The sequence below is a fragment of the Pinus tabuliformis genome, chromosome 4_2 (assembly GCF_031772625.1).
Source record: "Pinus tabuliformis cultivar Carrire ecotype Pingquan chromosome 4_2, CPIR1, whole genome shotgun sequence".
Lineage (NCBI taxonomy): Eukaryota > Viridiplantae > Streptophyta > Pinopsida > Pinales > Pinaceae > Pinus > Pinus tabuliformis.
In genome coordinates, this window is record NC_142304.1 from 385,813,252 (window position 1) to 385,833,793 (window position 20,542).

General features: G+C 38.2%; 1 non-coding gene across 1 annotated transcript; it reads right to left on the reverse strand.

Moving 5' to 3' along the window:
* Nucleotides 1–20,089: 20,089 nt before the first annotated feature.
* LOC149169577 (small nucleolar RNA snoR111) lies at nt 20,090–20,194 on the reverse strand. Its single transcript, XR_016259954.1, has one exon. It is a non-coding gene; the product is annotated as a small nucleolar RNA snoR111 (small nucleolar RNA).
* Between the last annotated feature and the right edge of the window lie 348 nt (nt 20,195–20,542).

Consider the following 20,542-nt stretch of genomic DNA (forward strand, 5'->3'; position numbering starts at 1 on the left):
CCTCCTCCTAACGTATCGCCTTCTATTGCAACTATTCATATGATTTTATCGAACACTATTGCTTTTGATGATCCTTGGATCATATCTTCCGATTCTAAGGTGGATTCATTTGGTAGTGCGATGCCTTTGAGTCCCTTTGAAATTGCATATCAAGTTGTACAGTCGTTTTCTGACTCTTGTTCAACCGAAACTGATCCAATGAATGTGGTCCATGGGGAATCACTTTCGATATCAACCTCAGCTTCAACAACATTTTCTGATCATGTTCATACTGATGAGCAGATTCGTGAACTTTTGTCTGTTGATGATTTACCATGGGAAGATCTTCATAATCGATCTTTGATTTTACCTGAGCTTGATCATTTTGAAAATGATTTTTCATCTATTTTTACCACTGACTATGTCAAAGAACCACATAATCCATTGCAACATCCTGATTCTGAATTAAATTTTGGAAATATCTCTCGAACGGTTCCTATTGACATTTCAGTTAAACCGGAATTATTGAAAACATTCATATAGGTGCTTCCTGTACGAACGATGAAATCCAAACTTATAAAGCCCTATTTCAAGAATTCTGTGACGTGTTTTCCTGGTCATATGAAGAAATGCTAGGAATCAATCCATCAATTGTTGTCCATGAAATTAAAACTTACCCAGATGCTAAACTTGTCTGGCAACGTTTGCATCAGATACATCCAAGAAAAGCCGTTGCTTTTAAAATTGAAGTTGAGAAATTACTTCGAGCAGGTTTCATTTATCCAATTCTTTTAACGGATTGGGTATCGAATATTATTCCTGTTAACAAAAAGCAAGGAACAATAAGAATATGTATCGATTATAGGGATATTAATTGAGCTTGTCCTAAAGACAATTATCCAATCCCCTATATCGATCAAATTATTGATGATTGTGCCGGTAGTGAAATGTTCTCCTTTATGGATGGTTTTTCTGGTTACAATCAAATCAACATACTCCCTACTAATGAACCTAAAACAACTTTCATTTGTCCATGGGGGACATTTTCTTATTGCAAATTACCTTTTGGATTGAAGAACGCTGGAGCAACTTTCAAAGGGCTATGTCTTACGCATTTCATGACATCAAGAACATTGTGCAGCCTTATCTCAATGATTTACCTTCCCATTCATTACGTAGAGCCGATTATCTCACTCATTTATGAGTTATTTTTATGAGATGTAGTCATTATCGAATTAGTCTGAATCCACACAAACATGTATTCTGTATAGAAACAGGTTGTTTACTAGGATTTGTCATTTCAAAAGCAAGCATTCATGTCGATCCCTCGAAGGTTGAAGCTATTGTCAAACTACCTCCTCCTTCGACTCTTCGCCAACTCCAAAGTTTGCAAGGGAAAACAAACTTTTTACGTCGTTTCATTCCTAACTACGCTGAGATAACGAAAGGTTTTACCAGGTTGTTGAAACAAAATACTCCTTTCTTTTGGAATGAGATCGCTGACAAATATTTTGATGCACTTAAACACGCGTTAACCCATGCACTGTTATTGCATCCTCCCAATTACAACCAGGATTACTTTTTGTACCTCGCTGCTTCTCATTCCACCATTGGGATGGTCTTAGTTCAGGAAGATGAATTCAACAATGAACATGTGATTTACTATCTTAGTCGAACTCTGAATCCGACTGAGCTTAAATATTCACATATGGAGAAATTGGCATTGGTCGTTGTTCAAGTTGTCCAAAGATTTCATCACTACATCTTATTACGCAAAACCACAGTAATTTCTTATTGTAACCCTATGATGTATATCTTGACCAAACAATTGATAGGGGGCAAGTATTCCAAATGGATAGTTATCCTGCAGGAATTTGACTTGGAATTTGAAAAATCCAAGGCAAAGAAATCTTTGGTTTTTGCTGAACTGATGTGTGATTTCCCGCATACTGATACTGAAACTGTGGTGGAAGAGCCCATTGCAGATGAATCCTTGTTTCTTATCAGTACTTTTGATCCATGGTATGGAGATATTATTGTTTATCTCCAAACCCAATCTTTTCGGCCTGAAATCTCACGATCTCAGCGATAGAAAATACGTTTCCAATCCCAACAATACAATATTATTGGTGATACACTCTATCGTCGTGGGGCGGATTCTGTTTTCCGACGTTGTCTAACTCATGAAGAAGCTGAAAAGGTTCTCAATGACTGTCACTCTGGAGCATGTGGCAGTCATATGTCTGGGTATGCCACAACCCAAAAGATATTGCGCGCTGGTTATTTTTGGCCATCCTTATTCAAAGATTGTATCTATGCAGTCCGGAAATTCCACAATTGTCAAATTTTTGATCGTAAGATGCGTGCTCCACCCGCTCCTCTCCACCCTATAATTACTGTCGATCCTTTTGCAAAGTGGGGTATTGACTTTATTACATGTAACCCTCACTCGGCCGGGGGGCATGCGTATATCATCCTAGCAGTAGATTATTTTACTAAGTGGGCCGAGGCGATGCCTACATTTTCAGCAGACGGCAAAACTGCTGCAACTTTCGTATTCAATCATATAATTGCTAGATTTGGTGTTCCCTAAGCTATTATCACTGATCATGGAAGTGATTTTCGAAACATCATGATGACTAAACTTACAGATCAACTTGGCCTGCGCCACGATAGTTCTACTCCATATTACCCACAGGCTAACGATCTGATTGAAGCTATTAATAAAGTTCTAGTCACTATGACCCAACAAATCATTGGTATTCATAGGTCAAATTGGCATAACATGTTATTTTCAGCACTTTGGGCATATCGAACCTCAGTGAAAACATCAACTGGTTTCACTCCTTTTCAACTAGTTTACGGTTTGGAAGTAGTGTTACCTATTGAATGCGAAATTCTATCATTACAATTAGCCATAGAATTACTCCCAGCCACTTCTGAAGAGGAGAAATGTTTTTTGTACTTAGCTCAGCTAGATGAGAATCGACACAACGTTGCATTAGCAATCAAAACTCATGTGAAACGGATAAAAGCTCAGTACGACTGAAATGTTACACCTCATAATTTTTCAGAAGGAGACCTAGTCTTACTTTATGATCAAGCAAACAATAAGTTAGGGGCTGGAAAATTTGTACCTATGTGGCATGGTCCTTATATTGTTAAGTGAAACCTGGCAAAAGGGGCCTATGAATTGCTATATTTTGACGGTGTCTCTTTGGGTAAACCCATAAATGGGCTTTATCTAAAGAGATATTATGCACAAATTTCGGTTTAGAGATTTTTGTTAGATTAGTTTCTTTATAGCTGGTCTGTTTTAGATTAGAAAAGTGTGCCTAGTTTAGAGAGTGCTTTTATCATTATTCCTTATTATCTTGATTTTACTCTTGATATTGCAGATGTCGACGTCTCTTCAAACATACATTGGTTTTGCTGATGGTGTTTGTCGTAGTACACAGTGCATTTCTTTCGCAACTTGGGTTATCTATTCACCCTCTGATGAGTTAGTATCTATGCATGGGGTAAGCCTCGGTCAAACAACGAATAACATTGCAGAGTATAGTGCAGTGATTGAGTTATTATCTGAATCCATCTCATTTGGGATTCAGAGTTTGATTGTTAGGTTAGATTTTGAACTCGTTGTATTACAGCTTAACAGGGTTTATGCCAATAGGAATCCAGTGTTATTAAGATTATTTTTTAGAGTTCATCTCTTGGAAGGTGAATTTTATTACATTGAATATCAACATATTCCAAGATATTTAAATACATTATCAGATGCAGTTGCTTTTCGTATAATAAATAGACATTTGCAATAATCAAAACAGTAAATTTAAAACATTCAATAACATGGTACACAAGATAGTTGGTAATAGTGATATATCATAGCATAGAAGTGTGTCAAATATACAACGTCTTCGATCATAGGTTGAAAAACACCGTATGATTAGCAAAAATGATAGTACAAAAAGACAAAAATGTCATGTGAGTCTACAAAAGCAATCATCCTATCCCTGGTGATGATCACGATGAGAAACCATCGCTCTAGCCACCCTACAAAGAAACCTCCTAAAAGGTCCTAGGACCCCAATCACATATTGCTATAACTTAAGTGGAATATCATCTATGCTAGTCTCTGGAATATCTGCTGTCAAACGCTCTATATGATTCTCTAAATCGGTCAGGATCTCTGTAGATTGGTCTTGTGGAGATGGTACTGCTGCAACTGGCTGTCTACTCTCATAAGGCTAGAGAGCGACTGGTCATCGTGGACCCACATCTGCATTTAAAACTTTTTATTGTCAGTTTTGGACAATTTAAAAAAACAAAAAAATTTAGTTAAAACTTATAAAGTGTTGAAAATGATTTTACCTGAATCATCCCACTACTCTCCTAGTGGAAGAATCATGTCTGGGTCACCGTGATAATCCATTCCGGCATATGGAAAATCCTAAAACACAAAAAGTTAGTTCCTCAACCAACGAAAATACTCAGGCGGAAATTGAACAACCTCTGAACCCTCCTCAGGGTGACGGGCCATCACTGCAACCCAGTGCATTATCCTAGGCTCTCGAGGAAGACCAGCCTCAATAAAAAGCTATTGTGGGACCAGCATAGGGACCCTCTCTAGACCAAAGCTCACAATCAGGAAACCATATCCAAAGTTTTTTAGTTGTCCGTTCTTTGCTTTGGTTAATTGGCCTTTTACATTCGCCAACACAGCCTCGCACCAATTGAATATGGTACCTCAATAACAGTCTACAGCCATTTGCATCTGGGATCCAGTAGCTACATGCAATGCTGCACTCCCGCATAGTCTAGTGACAATGAATGCAATAACCTTAAGTTCAGGACGATCGATAGTTTTAATATCGATCCGTTTGTCCTTTGTTTGATCATTGCAAAACTCCAATCGGAGACTAGCGACAGACTAGCCACCTAGCCTAGTCCCGAAAAGAGATAATCGTTCACCTCTGTTGGGCAAACCAGTCAAAAAATATATGTCCTCTAGCTCAATTTCGAGCCGGTGGCCACCAATCATGAAACACTGGTCTTGTATGTTCCACCTGTCTACTAGCCATTGCAATTAGTCTACTTGGGCCCTCATGCATGGTATGGCCCAAAATGTAAACAGTCTGCATGTTTTCAATGCATCCAATGTGGGTGGATTATTTATTGTGGCAAGGTCCACATCCTCATGCTCATGTTCCCACCAAATAAGCATTTTGTATGTCCTACAATGCAAAAAAGACATATTAGAACAATTTAGTTCGAAAATTTTTGGGCGAAAATGGAGAAATTTGAAATTTTAAAATCCATTTCGCAAGGTCTGCACCTGTTGGTTACAGAGAGTGCATAGGTCCACACGCGTCGTAAGCAATAGGTGCGGACCCACGAATTTTTTCTTTGTAGAAAAAAGTCGAGGTCCGCAGGGGCCACATGTTGCACCTACGGACCCCCACAAGTGACTTTCTAAATCAAATTCTCCTTGAAAAATCAATTTTAAAGCCCTAAAATGAAATGTATACAATTGAAATGCAAGATAAGGATGATGTGGATTACCTAGAGCTGACAGTTTTCGATTCCAACGGACGGATTTTCCGCAATCTTCACAGGAAGTTTCTTACCCAAAAGCTCTCACTTCTCACTCTTCAATCAAATGGTAAAAATGAATTTACAAAAGCCCTTTTTATAAGATTTTTTGAATAAATGAATTTTTAATTTATTTATTTTTCACTTTAAAAAGGTAACTTTTGATACGTTTTTATTTATCTTAAACAGGTATGAGTAATGTTTTGAGTTTTTGTGCAGAATATTAGATTTTTTTGGGAAAATTGATCATTTTCAACAAAGAGTACTTTTATTACTTTCTCGGACTCTTTCAAAAATTTACGAAAAAGTGAAACATTGGAGTCATCTTTAAGCTCTTTTCTGACTCGTAAAATATGAAAAAATTGCCGAGTTTTTTCCTTTTTACACTTGTTAAATGAAATTAAAAAGGCAGTCCACTTACATCTCTTTTCTGACCGTATAAACATGAAAAGATCGCTGGACTTTTGTCGTTTCAAGTTCGATATTGGTTATAAAATGACGTGTCTTCAATCACTTTTTTACTTTTTCAAATCAGGCCCACTAATTATGAAAAGTACTCCTTGATCGTAATGGTCAAGCAGTTCTCTCAAGTATTATTTTATACTTTGTCGGGCTTAAGAGACACAAATTTACGAAAAAGGACACCCATGGAGTTTTCTTAAGTTTTTCTTCTGACTTCCTAAAATTGAAAAACACTGAGTTTTTCCTATATTGGACTCGTTAAAATTTAACAGTAAAGGACCTGTTCGATTTTAAACAGGAACGAACCACACCTTCTTAGGGTTCGAATTTTAAACTAAGTTGGACTCATCCGAAGGAAGAGCTTATAAACAAGAAAATGTTATCCTCCTCAAACTTGTCAAAAATAAAGAGGTACTTGCCATAAATGGTGGGGGAAAAGAGAGAAAAATGAACTTGTTTGTTACACTTTGTGTTTTAGAAAAGCAATTAACCACTCTTGAACACGACACTTTTTGTTCACCTGGGTTGGGAAATCCTTTGCCTAATAGTTAATCAAACCATATTGAAAGTCTTCAGCCGTTTCCGGGTATTAGCTTTGGGTCAATTGCCAGCAAACCATCTGCAGTGTCGTTATGCGTTCAAGAGGTCAGCTCAAATAAACCATTCATCTGCAAAATATATGTCATCCATTCTGACCATCCCTGAGTTAGTCCTTTCCAAATATATTTCTTCAAAACTTGATCTATGATTTCGTGTTGTGGGCTTGTTACGACAGATCACTTTCTATCGACTTCAGCTCATTATCTAGAAAGATGATCTAGAAATCATAAGTGCCTTGGACTCTGCATGCCCTAATGGCAGGTTTCTCGCCTTCGACGATAGGTTGCATCATTGACCTTCAATCAAAGGATTCTATGACATGTTTGACATCATCTCATTTATTCACATTTCATGGATTGTACTGAGTACTTTGAGAGCCATTGACATTATTGGTGGTTTCTCTCACACTTGTTAACAGTTTACGTCATTGACTGATAATCAAGTGGTTTTTACCATGTTCGACTTCAACACATTCATTCACATGGATAGAATCGTACTAGTTCGGGAAGCAAAAATCAAGACCCTAGATCTAGTTTCTACCATCTAGGCTGCGAGGAACTTTGTTATTCATTATATAGTGGACTATTCATAAACAGATGGCTACGCCCATACTGTGTCTACATATGTCTATACTCTTGATGTATTACAAAATCATTCCTGTATCAGAATAGTTTAGTCAGTTTTCTAGTCAATTTTGATCTGAGTATGGGAATTCCTACCTCAGCGATGATATGTTCACATATATATATTTTTCATTGAATGTTTTTTACAGGTTCCGACTGGGGTGTCCACAGGATGATCTTTGAAATGATAAAGTACTTCACTCTTCATAGATGACAAACTCTATCTTCATCTATTACAGACTTCGCACTTTAGGGGGAAATCTGTTGCACAAAAATTTGTCACCTTGACATTCTGCAATTTGTGTGAGTCCATTGCCACTCATACTTTCCTCCTTTGCAAGTCTTAAGCCTCAAATCTTCATATCAAACCTTGAAAATAAGAGAAAGTCCTCAAAAGTCTCTAAAACTCTGGTTCCGCACTTTCTCTTAGCATTACCTATAGTCCCGCACCTAATGGTCATGTCTCCTATGCACCTGACTGCTCTATCTCTGTGTTATGGAGGCGGACCCCTGTAAAAGTTAAAAAGGCATAAGAATATTCTTAAAAACTCACTTTGAGTCATTTCTAGAAGCTTCTGGAAGGAATCTTGAGGTGGCAAGTTTGCTCCCTTAAGGTTCATGCATCCGATACCTTAAGGAGCTAACCTCTTGATGTGAGGAGCTTATCCCTTTGAAGGAGGACTCTATCCCTTCATAGGTGGACCTGTAACCTCCTTCCTCTGCACTATAAAATGAAGCATTGGGCTGGTTATTGAGAGGTTGAAAGCTGAATATTTTTGAGGTGAAATGCTGCTGGAACTTAGTCTTCGTAATTGAGCTTTTATGAGGAGAGATTACATACCTCTTTGATTTCATTTGGAAGAGTGTAAGGTTTGTCAAAGTAAAGGAGATTCCTGTTTCGGACCCTAAGAAGAGCTTGTTCAACATCAAGGCTGAAAAGGTTGTAAGGTTCTTCTACTTCAAAGTTAATACAAATAAGTTTGTTTTTCTCAATAAGCTAGTGTTTTATGGTTTATTTTATGGATTCCTTGATCACCATAATGAACATGATTTATGATATTAGCTATGTAGGTGCTATTTGATGTTTGCTTGATTGTGATTGCAGGTTCTCAAAAGGAAACTCTGTCAGACGGTTGAAGGATGGCTGCTACAAACTAGTGTTGGACTTAAGGTAGAGTCTAAACACCTCTATAGTTTTTATTTATGAATCACATATGTTTAAAAAAAGATAGATTTGTTTGTCTGCTTGTTGCTAGATATCTTTTGATACTGGGGATATTGGCCTTGTCCACAAGATCAATTTATCCGACCAACACAAGGGTGCCAAGTTTGGTCGTGCCCTTCAAGAACTTCCCTTGAAGTTCCAGGGGTGCCACGCCTAACAATTTATTTGTGATGCTAAGGGTGCCAAGTTGGTCGTGCCTTTCAAGAAATTCCCTTTGAAGTTCCAAGGGTGCCATGCTAGTTGCCCTTCAAGCATTCAGTGGCTACAAGGGAAAAGTATAGGTGCAACAACAGAGACCACTATAATCTCTTATGTTGCCTGCTATAGTGAGACTAATGGCGTTGGGGATCAAGGAATATGCCTTGATGCACGCCCCCCAGTAAAATCCTCATGAGCGAACCAACTTTGGGACCTGCCCTCATAACATCGTGATCTTCAAGGCGAAGGTGTTTCAACCTTTCCAGCCCAAGTCACGGCAGGAGCGCTAGTGGGTGAGATCAGGGACACTATCCCATGCCTCCCATGTAGTTTCATCCACTTGTACAACTCCATCACCTATATGTGAGTCATTCGGCCAAGAAACTAATATGTGCTTGCAACCACTAACCAGAATATAGATAAACATATATAGCAGGTTTCAAAATTGACTTTGAATTTCAAAGGTAAAATAATATAATTTTTTTTTTCCATCAAACCAGTTGTCATTAACTCGTCATATGCGAGTGCCTCTGGTGGTTTCTTGCCATACTCAATAATCATCAGTAAGAAGGTTTCTCAGTGTTATTCATTGTCATAATAGCATCATTAACAACACCTAGTCATTCACAGCATTGTTCACAGTAAGCCGAAACTAATGAAAGTAGGTAACATAGGGTCCACATCCATCATGGCTATCATCATCAAAACATCAATGGAAACATGCATATCCATCAAGCTATCAACAATGTAGCATCAATAGAAATATACTTATCCATCAAGTTTATCATCATCATGATTTAATAGAGAGCATACATATCTTTTACTACCATCATCATCATAAATTCAATAAAGACCAAACTTAACCATTTAATGTTACAATCATCATAATACCAATAGATAACATACATAACCATTCATGCTACCTTCATCATAATATAGATGGAGAACATACATAAACATCACAACCATGAATATCTCAATCACTAATAATAGCATCATGTGCCCGGATCCTCAACCTGAGGTCCTCAAAGAATAATGTGTGGGCCTTAGGGCTAAATAAATGTTAGTGTCATATCACTGTCAGTCAACTAGAACAGGCACTCCATACACCCCCTCTTAATAATAGACTTCGTCCCAAAGTCCTTGGAATAGGTAAGGAAAACGGTGAGGCATCTCCTCGGCATCCTCCCAAGTAGCTAAACTGGGACTAAATTGTCCCACTGGACCTTAACTTGGTCCACTAACCACTATCTAATCTGCAAAGTTTGTTGGTCCAGTATGCGAACTGGTTCAATGATTAATGTTCACTTGACCGAATCCTGCAAATGACCAAATTCAATAACATACGAAGGATATGAAATATAATGACGCAAAACATAAATATGAAACAAATCATGCATACGTGCTAAAGATGGAGGTAAGGCAAGCCTATTTTCCACCAACCCTTTCCTTTCTAAGATTTCAAAAGGTCCCACAAACCGTGGAGACAATTTTTCTCCCATTCCAAATTCTTAGAGAGCTTATTTTGGGGCCTTACTCTCAGGAGCACCCTATCTCCCAATTCATAACTTTGGTCTACCCAATGAGCATCGACATAGCTCTTTTGTCGATCTTGCACTTCCTTTAGCCTCTCCCTAATCATAGTCATTTGTTCTTCCATATCTTGCACTACTTCTGGTCCTATTAATACTCGGTCCTCTAGTCGGTCCCAACTGAGAGGTGTTCTGCAAGGTCTTCCGTATAAGAATTCAATTAGCGCCATCTTGATGGAACTCTGATAACTATTATTGTAAGCAAATTCCACGAGGGGTAAGAACTCCTCCCATCTCTTTTGTTGGTTCATCACATACATCCAAAGCATGTCTTCGAGGATTTGATTAGTCCTTTCTGTTTTCCTATCTGTCTCAGGGTGATAAGCAGTGCTGAAGTTCAACTGGGTTCCCAAGGCTTCTTGGAAACTGGTCCAAAACCTTCCTGTAAACACTGCTCCCCTATCAGATATGCTCTTCCTAGGCACTTCATGCAATCTCATAATCTCATCAATAAACTCTGTCTTTTTCTGGTGCCTTATATGTAGTCTTAATTGGTATGAAATGGGTGCTCTTGGTCGACGTGTCCACCATTACAAATATGGAATCATGTCTTCTTGAGGTCATTGGTAGTCCCACAATGAATTCCATTGATATAACTTCCCATTTTGATTTTGGTATCTCATGGGGTTACAATCATCCTGTTGGATGTCTGTGTTCAACTTTTACTCACTGACACTCTAAGCATCTTGTTACCAATTTTACAATGTCCTTCTTCATCCCTTTCCAAGAGAAAAGTGGTCTTAGGTTCGCACACATCTTCTTAACACCAGGGTGTGCCATCTATACTGCACGATGTGCTTCATTCAATATTAACTGGCATATATCTCCATTCGATGGTACATATATCCTTCCCCGAAATTGTACTAGACCATCATTATCAAGGGAGTATTCTTCATATTTTGGGACCCTCATTTGATCCTCCCTCAAACTTTTGCTAATCTCTCGATACCAGGTGTCTTTAAATTGTAAATAAAGAAGTTTCTCCCTCAAATTTGTATGCACATATCTTTTGTAAGAATAGTGCAGTTCAAAGTGCACGATGCTATAACTCAATTGAAAAACTAAAAAAAAAAACTCATGAAACACCATCCATGCTGAAAACAGATTATTACATACAAACACTATTGGTTGGTTTTGTGCTCCGTGTAGATCTTATTGAACTGATTTTGATAGAGTCAACACTATAAAGCAGCTTTTAGTAGATATTTATTGGCTATTGCAAGAAGTTTCTAACCCCGTGATCCCTTAGAAGCCACAAGCTTAGATTTTTCCTCTTGTCTCGTGTATGAAGTATAAAATTTGTCACGATGACACTCAATCTTCTCCAAGGCCTACTAGAGCTTGGAATAACCCATGGTTTTATCCCGATGTTTTTGTAACCCTGAGCTATGGGCCATTCTTATTTGTAGACTACCTCATATTAAAAGTATGCACACCCCTTATTGTGTCTACCTATGCAACTAGTGACAAAAGTAGAATAATAGCCTATTGTAACTAGAAAAATTATTGATTTTCATGTTATATTTATCTTATTTGCATAAGGCATGCATACTTACAAAACCATTAGGAATTTCAACTGATGTACCCATTTGAATAGTGTATAGCAAAAAAGAACTGAGCTTGTATTTTTCTAAGTTCTTAGATGGGTTTTTATTTGTTTGTTTTATTCAGATAATGCTAAAATCTATACATATTTTGCAAACTAAAAGTGTTAATATTCAGGTTGAAATAGAATGTTTCATATTAGGCATTGAGTTATTGTCAGAAGGATTAGCATTTGTAAACTTGTCGTTGTACTAATTCTATTACACTATTTCTTTTACTTTTTAACATCTTTTTTTTTGCTGAAAATATGTTCTCAGAACCCTCTCCGATATTTTTCGGTTATCGACATTTTCAACACTGGTATTTACAACAGCCCTTTGTTTTCTTTGACTCCCCAGATCAGCTCATTGGGGCCCATCACCCCTCGGGGAAGTACTCACCAAAATATGGCTTTTCACAACTAGTGCAAGTCAACTTGAATCATACAGCTCCTTGGTGGGGAAAAACTTGGAAGATGAAATTTCCCTCAAAAGAAAAATTATTTATATGGCTGATTCTGAGGAAAAATAGCCCCCACTTGGGACTACTTAAAAAACCATTATTTTCAAGGACCCAGCAAATGCTTCCTATGGTCAATGGATGAAGAAACTATTGATCATTTTTATTCTCCAATTACACAATCTATCTGGGCTGAAATACAAGATCAGAAGATCTGTCATACCCTTGGGATGGCCCTTCGGTTGAAGATAGCCTAAAATCTTGGCTGTCAGCATCTCCCAAAGTCAACATAAGGCTCTTCCTCTTACCATGGCCTGGGGAATATGGTTGGACAGAAATCAGGCAATCTTTGGCAACTTTGCTTCCTCTTCCATCAAAATTGCCATTACTAGTTCATCCATCATGGAATCTTGTTGATTCTGAGGAAAAATAGCCCCCACTTGGGAATACTTAAAAAACCATTATTTTCAAGGACCCAACAAATTATTCCTATGGTCAATGGATGAAGAAACTATTGATCATTTTTATTCTCCAATTACACAATCTATCTAGGCTGAAATACAAGATTAGAAGACCTGTCATACCCTTGGGATGGCCCTTCGGTTGAAGATAGCCTAAAATCTTGGCTGTCAGCATCTCACAAAGTCAACATAAGGCTCTTCCTCTTACCATGGCCTGGGGAATATGGTTGGACAGAAATCAGGCAATCTTTGGTAACTTTGCTCCCTCTTCCATCAAAATTGCCATTACTAGTTCAGCCATCATGGAATCTTTTAGATCCAGCAGTGAAAATCAGCTGAAGGCACCAAATGCAGATATCTCCATACAAAAAGACTTCCCTTGGGCTTTCTTTGATGGTGTTTCCCAAAAGAATCTCCGCAAGGAAGCGCAAGCGGCATTCACCACCTCTCTATTTCACAACACATTTCCTTCACAGCGAGACTTGGGTGAGTCTCAAATAATTATACAAAGCTTATGGCTTTAAAATTAGTACTTCAGTTGCCATTGGACAAAAACATTTGACATCTATATATGGAGACTCCCTCTTGGTTATAAATTGTGTGAAGAGTCTCAACAGTTTACATAACTATTCTCTGCAGCCACTCTTTCATTCAGCGTAGTCAACAACTTACTAGCACTTTTCTCAGATCTCCTATGACCATGTCAACAGGAACATGAATCAAGAAGCGGACTGCCTCTCAAAAGCTCGTTTAGAGCTGGAAACATGGAAGATTACAACAGCAGAAGAAGGCAGCTCTACAAAACATCTTCCTGAGCCTTGGCTATAAATAATGTCTACTCTTTTTTTTGGACTTTTTATGAACTCTTATCAGTTACTATATGAAAACACATCAACGATTTAAGTTTTTTTTTTTTTTGGAAAGATGTATTTAATGGACAGTCAACAGAAAGTATTATGGATATAGTTCTGACGCTGGTATATGTATGGACAACAATCTGGGGCACTTTTTTGTAAAGATGGGATGCTGAAAAGCATGTATGGATGTAATTTTATTTATACTTGATAAAATTACAGAAAATATTCATATATATATATATATTAAATTTGGTAATTGAAATTGAAAGAGATTCAGACAAAGAATTATAGAATTACCTTGGTTCTACCGTCGATCCAATTGGGATGACAGAGCGCGAAATACAACTCTTTCTTGGAACAGATTTCCAAGGGCGAATCGAGCCGTGCAAGAAGATAGGGATACTGAATTGGAAGCATCTTTTCCCACAAGGAGTCTGAATTGCCGGCCGACCTGAATGTCCGATTGATAGCTTTGAGCCTGCAAACATCTCTGGGTGTGGTGAAGCAGAGCATGTGCGATATGCAGCTCTCTGGAAAATCCCCCATTGTCATCATTGCCCTTTTCTCATTCTCCTCCATTTACTAGGGTTACAATCTAATCTGAAGCGTTTCAATACCCAGATTCCTACGTTTGATATATTCCAAGGAAGAAGAGCACAAAACCCTTCAAACGAAGAAGTAAGTCCAAAGTTATCATCTAGTAACTGTTATAAAATTTAATACACTCTGCTGACTTGGAGGAATAGTCCAAATTTGGCACCTTCATACCAAGCTTTCTGTTAGAAAATTATATATTATGGAGCAATGGAACACAAAATATTGCAGAAATATAAACACGGAAAACACATAAAACAAAAGAGACGCAGATATACGTGGTTCACCCAATTTGGGCTACATCCACCCCGAACAGCCAGTCCTTCCTTTCTATTATCCAACAAAATGAAGAGACACAACCTACAGCAAATCCACTGTAATATCCTCTGTTTTCTCTCACAGTATCACCTCTCTGTTTTTCGCTCAGAGAATACACATATATTACACAGCCTCAAATACAATACCCTCATACAAAGAGAGGGGTTTTCTTCTAGGGAAAAAAACCATAAACATAAGTTCTACCGTCAGATCATCCACCTAATGAACGGCCCAGATTGATTAGAAATTACTATACTTTTACAAGGCAATTTTACATCTATTTTTAGCTTCGGGGGCGCTGCCCCCGAAACCCCCACCGAGGGACCATTGGCCCCCAGACCCCCCAGCTAAGGGGGATCAGCCCCCCCCAAACCCTCACGGGGGGAACAAGTCGCCCCCGCATCTCGGCCCCCGCGTGGAGGGGTGTACAAAACTTCTTGGTGTATACATCCGGCTAAAACAAAGACCTCTGAACAATCATGCTCCAGACCCAACAATCTTCCACTTGGAGAATGATTGTAGCAAATCCATCACTGCTTCATTTGTTGGACAATGACTCCTCTTTGGACCTAGCTATTTCTCATCTTCTTCGTCATCCTTGAAGACCAATTGAAACTGAGCATATTCTCAGTTTCTCCCTGGTTACAAATTTTGTTAGCATATCTGCAGGATTCTATCTAGTGTGTATCTTTTCCAGCTTCAACTCTCCATCTTCCAACACTAATCATATGAAATGGTACTTGAGCTATATGTGTTTAGTCCTGGAATGAAATGCTGAGTTCTTTGCAAGATGAATGGCACTTTGGCTATCACTGTATAACGTGCCCATATCATGCTCTTTACCCAATTCACCCATAAACCTTTGTAACCAAATCATTTCTTTACTAGCCGCTATAGCAGCAACATACTCTGCTTCTGTTGTTGAAAGAGAAACAACACTTTGGATTTTTGAAACCCAACTGACAATTGTTCCACCTATAGTAAATACATATCCTGTAGTGCTCCTTCTGTTATCTCTGTCACCTGCCATATCTGCATCAACATATGCTTGTAGAGAAATGTTTGAACCACCAAAGCATAATGCTTGATTTGTGGTACCTTTCAAATATCTGAGAATCCATTTCACTGCCATCCAATGTTCCTTTCCTGGATTGTTCATGTACCTGCTTACAACTCCCACTGCATGTGCAATATCAGGCCTTGTGCAGACCATTGCATACATTAAGCTTCCAACTGTTGATGCATATGGAACTTTAGACACATAATCCATGTCTTCTTGGGTCTTTGGGCACATTTCCTTATTAAATTTGAAATGGCTAGCAAAAGGTGTACTAACTAGTTTTGCATTGTGCATATTAAATCTTTTCAACACCTTTTGTATGTACTCATTCTGAGACAATGTTAATTTGTGATTTTTCCTATCTCTAGTGATTCTCATACCAAGGATTTGTTTGCAACTCCCAAATCCTTCATTGCAAATGAATTTGCCAATTTTCTTTTGAGCACATTTATTTCTTGCATGTTAGACCCTGTAACAAGCATGTCATCTACATACAATAAAAATATAATATACCTGCCATCATTTTGCTTTTTCAGATAAACACAGTGATCAGAGTGACATCTAGTATAACCTTGTTCAGACATAAACTTGTCAAATTTTAGATACCACTGCCTTAGAGCCTGTTTTAAGCCATACAAGCTCTTCTTCAACCTGCACACTAGTTTCTCCTTCCCTTTCACCTCATATCCTTGTGGCTACTGCATATATATCTCTTCCTCCAAATACCCATGGAGAAAGTTTGTCTTTACATCTAACTGCTCAAGATGCAAGTCTTCAACTGCTACTAGACTTAAAATAGTTCCGATTGAAGTCATTTTAACAACAGGAGAAAATATTTCATCAAAATCAATACTTTTCTTCTGTACAAACCCCTTCACCACAAGTCTAGCTTTGTACCTCTGTTTTCCTCCATCTTCTTCCTTCAGCCTGTAAACCCATTTATTTTTCAATGTAGTTTTTCCTGCAGGAAACCTGACTAAGTCCTAAGTCTGGTTATGCATTAAGGAGTCCATCTCTTCTTCCATGGATACCTCCCACTTCTTCCTACTTTCAACCTGCATTGCTTCTTCATAACATTCAGGTTCACCAAAATCAATCAACAATAAATAATGTAATGAAGGAGAGTATCGTTCAGGGGGTCTATTTATCCTGGTAGATCTTCTAACACCACTTTCAGGTGTTTGGGGTGCCTGTTGCTGTTGTGGTGGTTGCTGTTGTTGTGGTTGTTGATTATTATTATTTCAAGCGCCTTTACTTTTTCAGTGATTTCATCAAGAACTGCATTCCTTGTTTTCTTTTTCCTGTTTCTTTTCCTACAACTGATTCTTATACAAGATCTTTTCATTGAATATTACATCTCTGCTCCTAATGATTTTGTGATTTTCGTAATCATATAAGCGATAACCAAAATCATTAACACCATATCCAATAAAGGTACATTTCTTTGACTTTGCATCAAGGTTTGTTCTATTTTCTTTATTAATATGGACAAAGGCCTCACAACCAAAAGGCTATAAAAAAGAGTAGTTTACATTTTTACCTATCCATGCTTCCTCTGGAACACCACCATCCAAGGAACTTGAAGGCCCTCTGTTTATTAGATAAACAACAGTATCTACATCATTTGCCCAAAACTATAAAGGCAATCCTGCATGCAATCTCATGCACTTTGCACGCTCCATGATTGTTATGTTCATCCTTTCTGACACACCATTTTCTTATGGTGTTCTTGGAACTGTCTTCTCTCTGCGAATTCCATGCTCTGAACAGTATCTATCAAACTCTTTGCTACAATATTCACCTCCATTGTCTGATCTGAGACACTTCAATTTCTTTCCTGTCTCAATCTCAACCAAATCTTTCCATTTATTGAAAGTATCAAATACATCAGATTTATTCTTAATACAATAAATCCAAGTTTTTCTAGTTTCATCATCAATAAAAGTAACATAATAATGAGAGCCACCAAGAGATGATACCTGAGCAGGTCCCCATACATCTGTATGCACAAGCTCTAATTTTTCGCTCTTCTTTTCTTTCCCAACTCTGAGAAATCTGACTCTCTTCTGTTTTCCATAAATGCAATTCTCACAGAATTCCAAATCAACATTCTTTAAACCCGACAACAAATTCCTTGCGTGAAGAATCTTCATCCCCTTTTCACTCATGTGTCCGAGCCTATGATGCCATTATGCTATATCTGCTCCTTTGGAAGTTAAAGCATTAACAGAGTTAGAAATACCATTGCATAAATACAATGTACCAACCTTTTCGCCTTTTTCTATTACCATGGCTCTTTTGGTGACCTTCCAAGCTTTATCTGTGAAAATTGTCACACAACCTTCACCACCTAACTGCCCTATTGAACTCAGATTTTTCTTTAGATCTGGAACATGCCTTACCTCCTTTAGTAGCCATTGGTTTCCATTCTGCTGTTTTACAAGAACCTTACCCATTCCAACAATTTTACAGGGTTTATCATCACCCAAATGAACTTGTCCAAAATCTCTTTGAACATAGTCATGAAAGTATTTCTTATCAGGTGTGGCATGGAATGAGGCCCTTGAATCTACCACCCAGGAATCAGTAATATTTTCGAAAGAAAGAACCAAAGCATCTTGTAACACCTCACCTGTCACATTTGCTTCATGATTTTTCTCTTGTTGTGCATCTCTTTCTTTTCCCTTCCGAGATCTACAGTCTTTCTTTAGGTGTCCTTTCTTTCCGCATTTCCAGCACACTATCCCCGATCTGGACTTGGATCTGCCTTTCCTTGATTTACTGTGATATCCTGAGCTCTTTCCTCTTTCTATTTTTCTTCCCCTAGACTCTACACTCAAAGCATTACCTGATGTCTCACCGAAGCTTTTCCGTCACATTTCCTCACTAAGGATAGCAGCGAAAACATCATCAAACTTTAAAGTACTAGATCCAGAAACAAAGTTACTAATGGCCATTACTAAACCATTCCAACTTTCTGGCAATGAGCACAAGAATAACAGAGCTCTGACTTCATCATCAAAGTTTACCCTACAGAACATAACTAACTTGTAACAGTATTAAAATCATTTAAATGGTCTGCAACAGATCCACCTTCTGACATCTTCATATTAAATAACCATTTCATAAGAAATACCTTGTTTGAGGCTGAGGGTTTCTCATATAGTTTCTCCAATGCCCTAATCAAACCCTCTGTTGTTGTTTCCTTCAAAATGTTGAAGGCGACCGACGCTGCGAGGCACAACCATATTGTTCCAAGTAACTTTCTATCGAAAAGGTTCCATTCTTCATCTGTCATACTCGTCGGCATCTTTGTTTTTCTGCCCAATGGTAGGTACAGATCTTTTTGATACAGATAATCTTCCATCTGCATCTTCCACAATGAGAAGTTTTGGCCGTTAAATTTCTAGACCCTAAACTTACCATCTTCCACCATTGCTCCCACTCGAACGAGGAACTCTTCTTTCCTACGAGTTTATCAGCCAAATAGACTTTCGACTCTGGTACCAGTTGTTAGAAAATTATATATTACAGAGCAATGGAACACATAAAATATTGCAGAAATATAAACACATAAAACAAGAGAGACACAGATATACGTGGTTCACCCAGTTTGGGCTACGCCCACCCCAAATAGTCAATCCTTCCTTTCTATTATCTAGCAAAATGAAGAGACACAACCTACAACAGATCCGCTGTAATATCCTCTGTTTTCTCTCACAGTCTCACCTCTATGTTTCTCGCTCAGAGAATACACATATATTACACAGCCTCAAATACAATACCCTCATACAAAGAGAGGGGTTGCCTTCTAGGGCAAAAAACCCTAAACATAAGTTCTACTGTCAGATCATTCGCCTAATGAACAGCCCAAATTGACTAGAAATTACTATACTTTTACAAGGCAATTGTACATCTGTTTTTAGCTTCGGGGGCACTGCCCTCGAAACCCCTGCCGGGGGATCGCTGGCCCCCAGACCCCCCAGCCAGGGAGGGATCGGCCCCCCTAAATCCCCACGGGGGGGACAAGTCCCCCCCCGCAAACCCCCCACGTGCAGGGGTGTACAAACTTCCTGGGGTATACATCCAGCTAAAACAAAGACCTCTGAACAATCATGCTCCACACCCAAACTTTCTATTATTCTTCTGTCCCAAGCTAAATTAAAATGCCCAGAAACTAACAAGGCCCAAAACTTACTAGTGCACAATACAAATGATGCAAGTGTTACCATTTATCTCTAAAGTACCCCAAAACTTTTAAATACCGAAAAAATGAGACAAATATTCAAACCTATTTCCATCAATGTGCTACAAGCGCGAATTTCACAAACCATAGGTCACCAAAATGCACTTCTAATCATGGTTATATCACCATGCAAAGCATTACAGGAGAACTATTCAACCCCCAAAAATTAGAATACCGTCAACTGATTAACAAAGCCCTTTTTCTTCTAACGAAATATAGCAAGCAAAACCTGATATTAGATGTTGTCGAGCAACAATCGAATCACCCATCTGTATTAAGGTGACTAAAATGATATCTCGACCTTGATGTACTCATAATGAAACCGAACATACCAGCTCGACTGCTACATCAATGGAAAGTAGCTCAAAAAGTCATTTCGAAATAAAATAATTGAAAACCTTTGTCTGACCAATATACCTCTGAAACAAGCATTCAAACCTAATGATAAAGTCTTAAAAATAACACCAAAAGAAAGCTAAATTTAGGTAGTACGTCATGGTCAATTCAGAAATGCATAAGTATGAAATTATTAATTAGGATGTCAAGCCAAATTCCAGCAATGAAGTATTGAAGACATGAAAACTACATGGAAAATAGTGTTCCTGGGTCATCACAACAGGTATGGTGATATAAATTTGTAAACATGGTATTGTTACAGGATCGATATTTGTAAAAATAAAACGACAAGATGA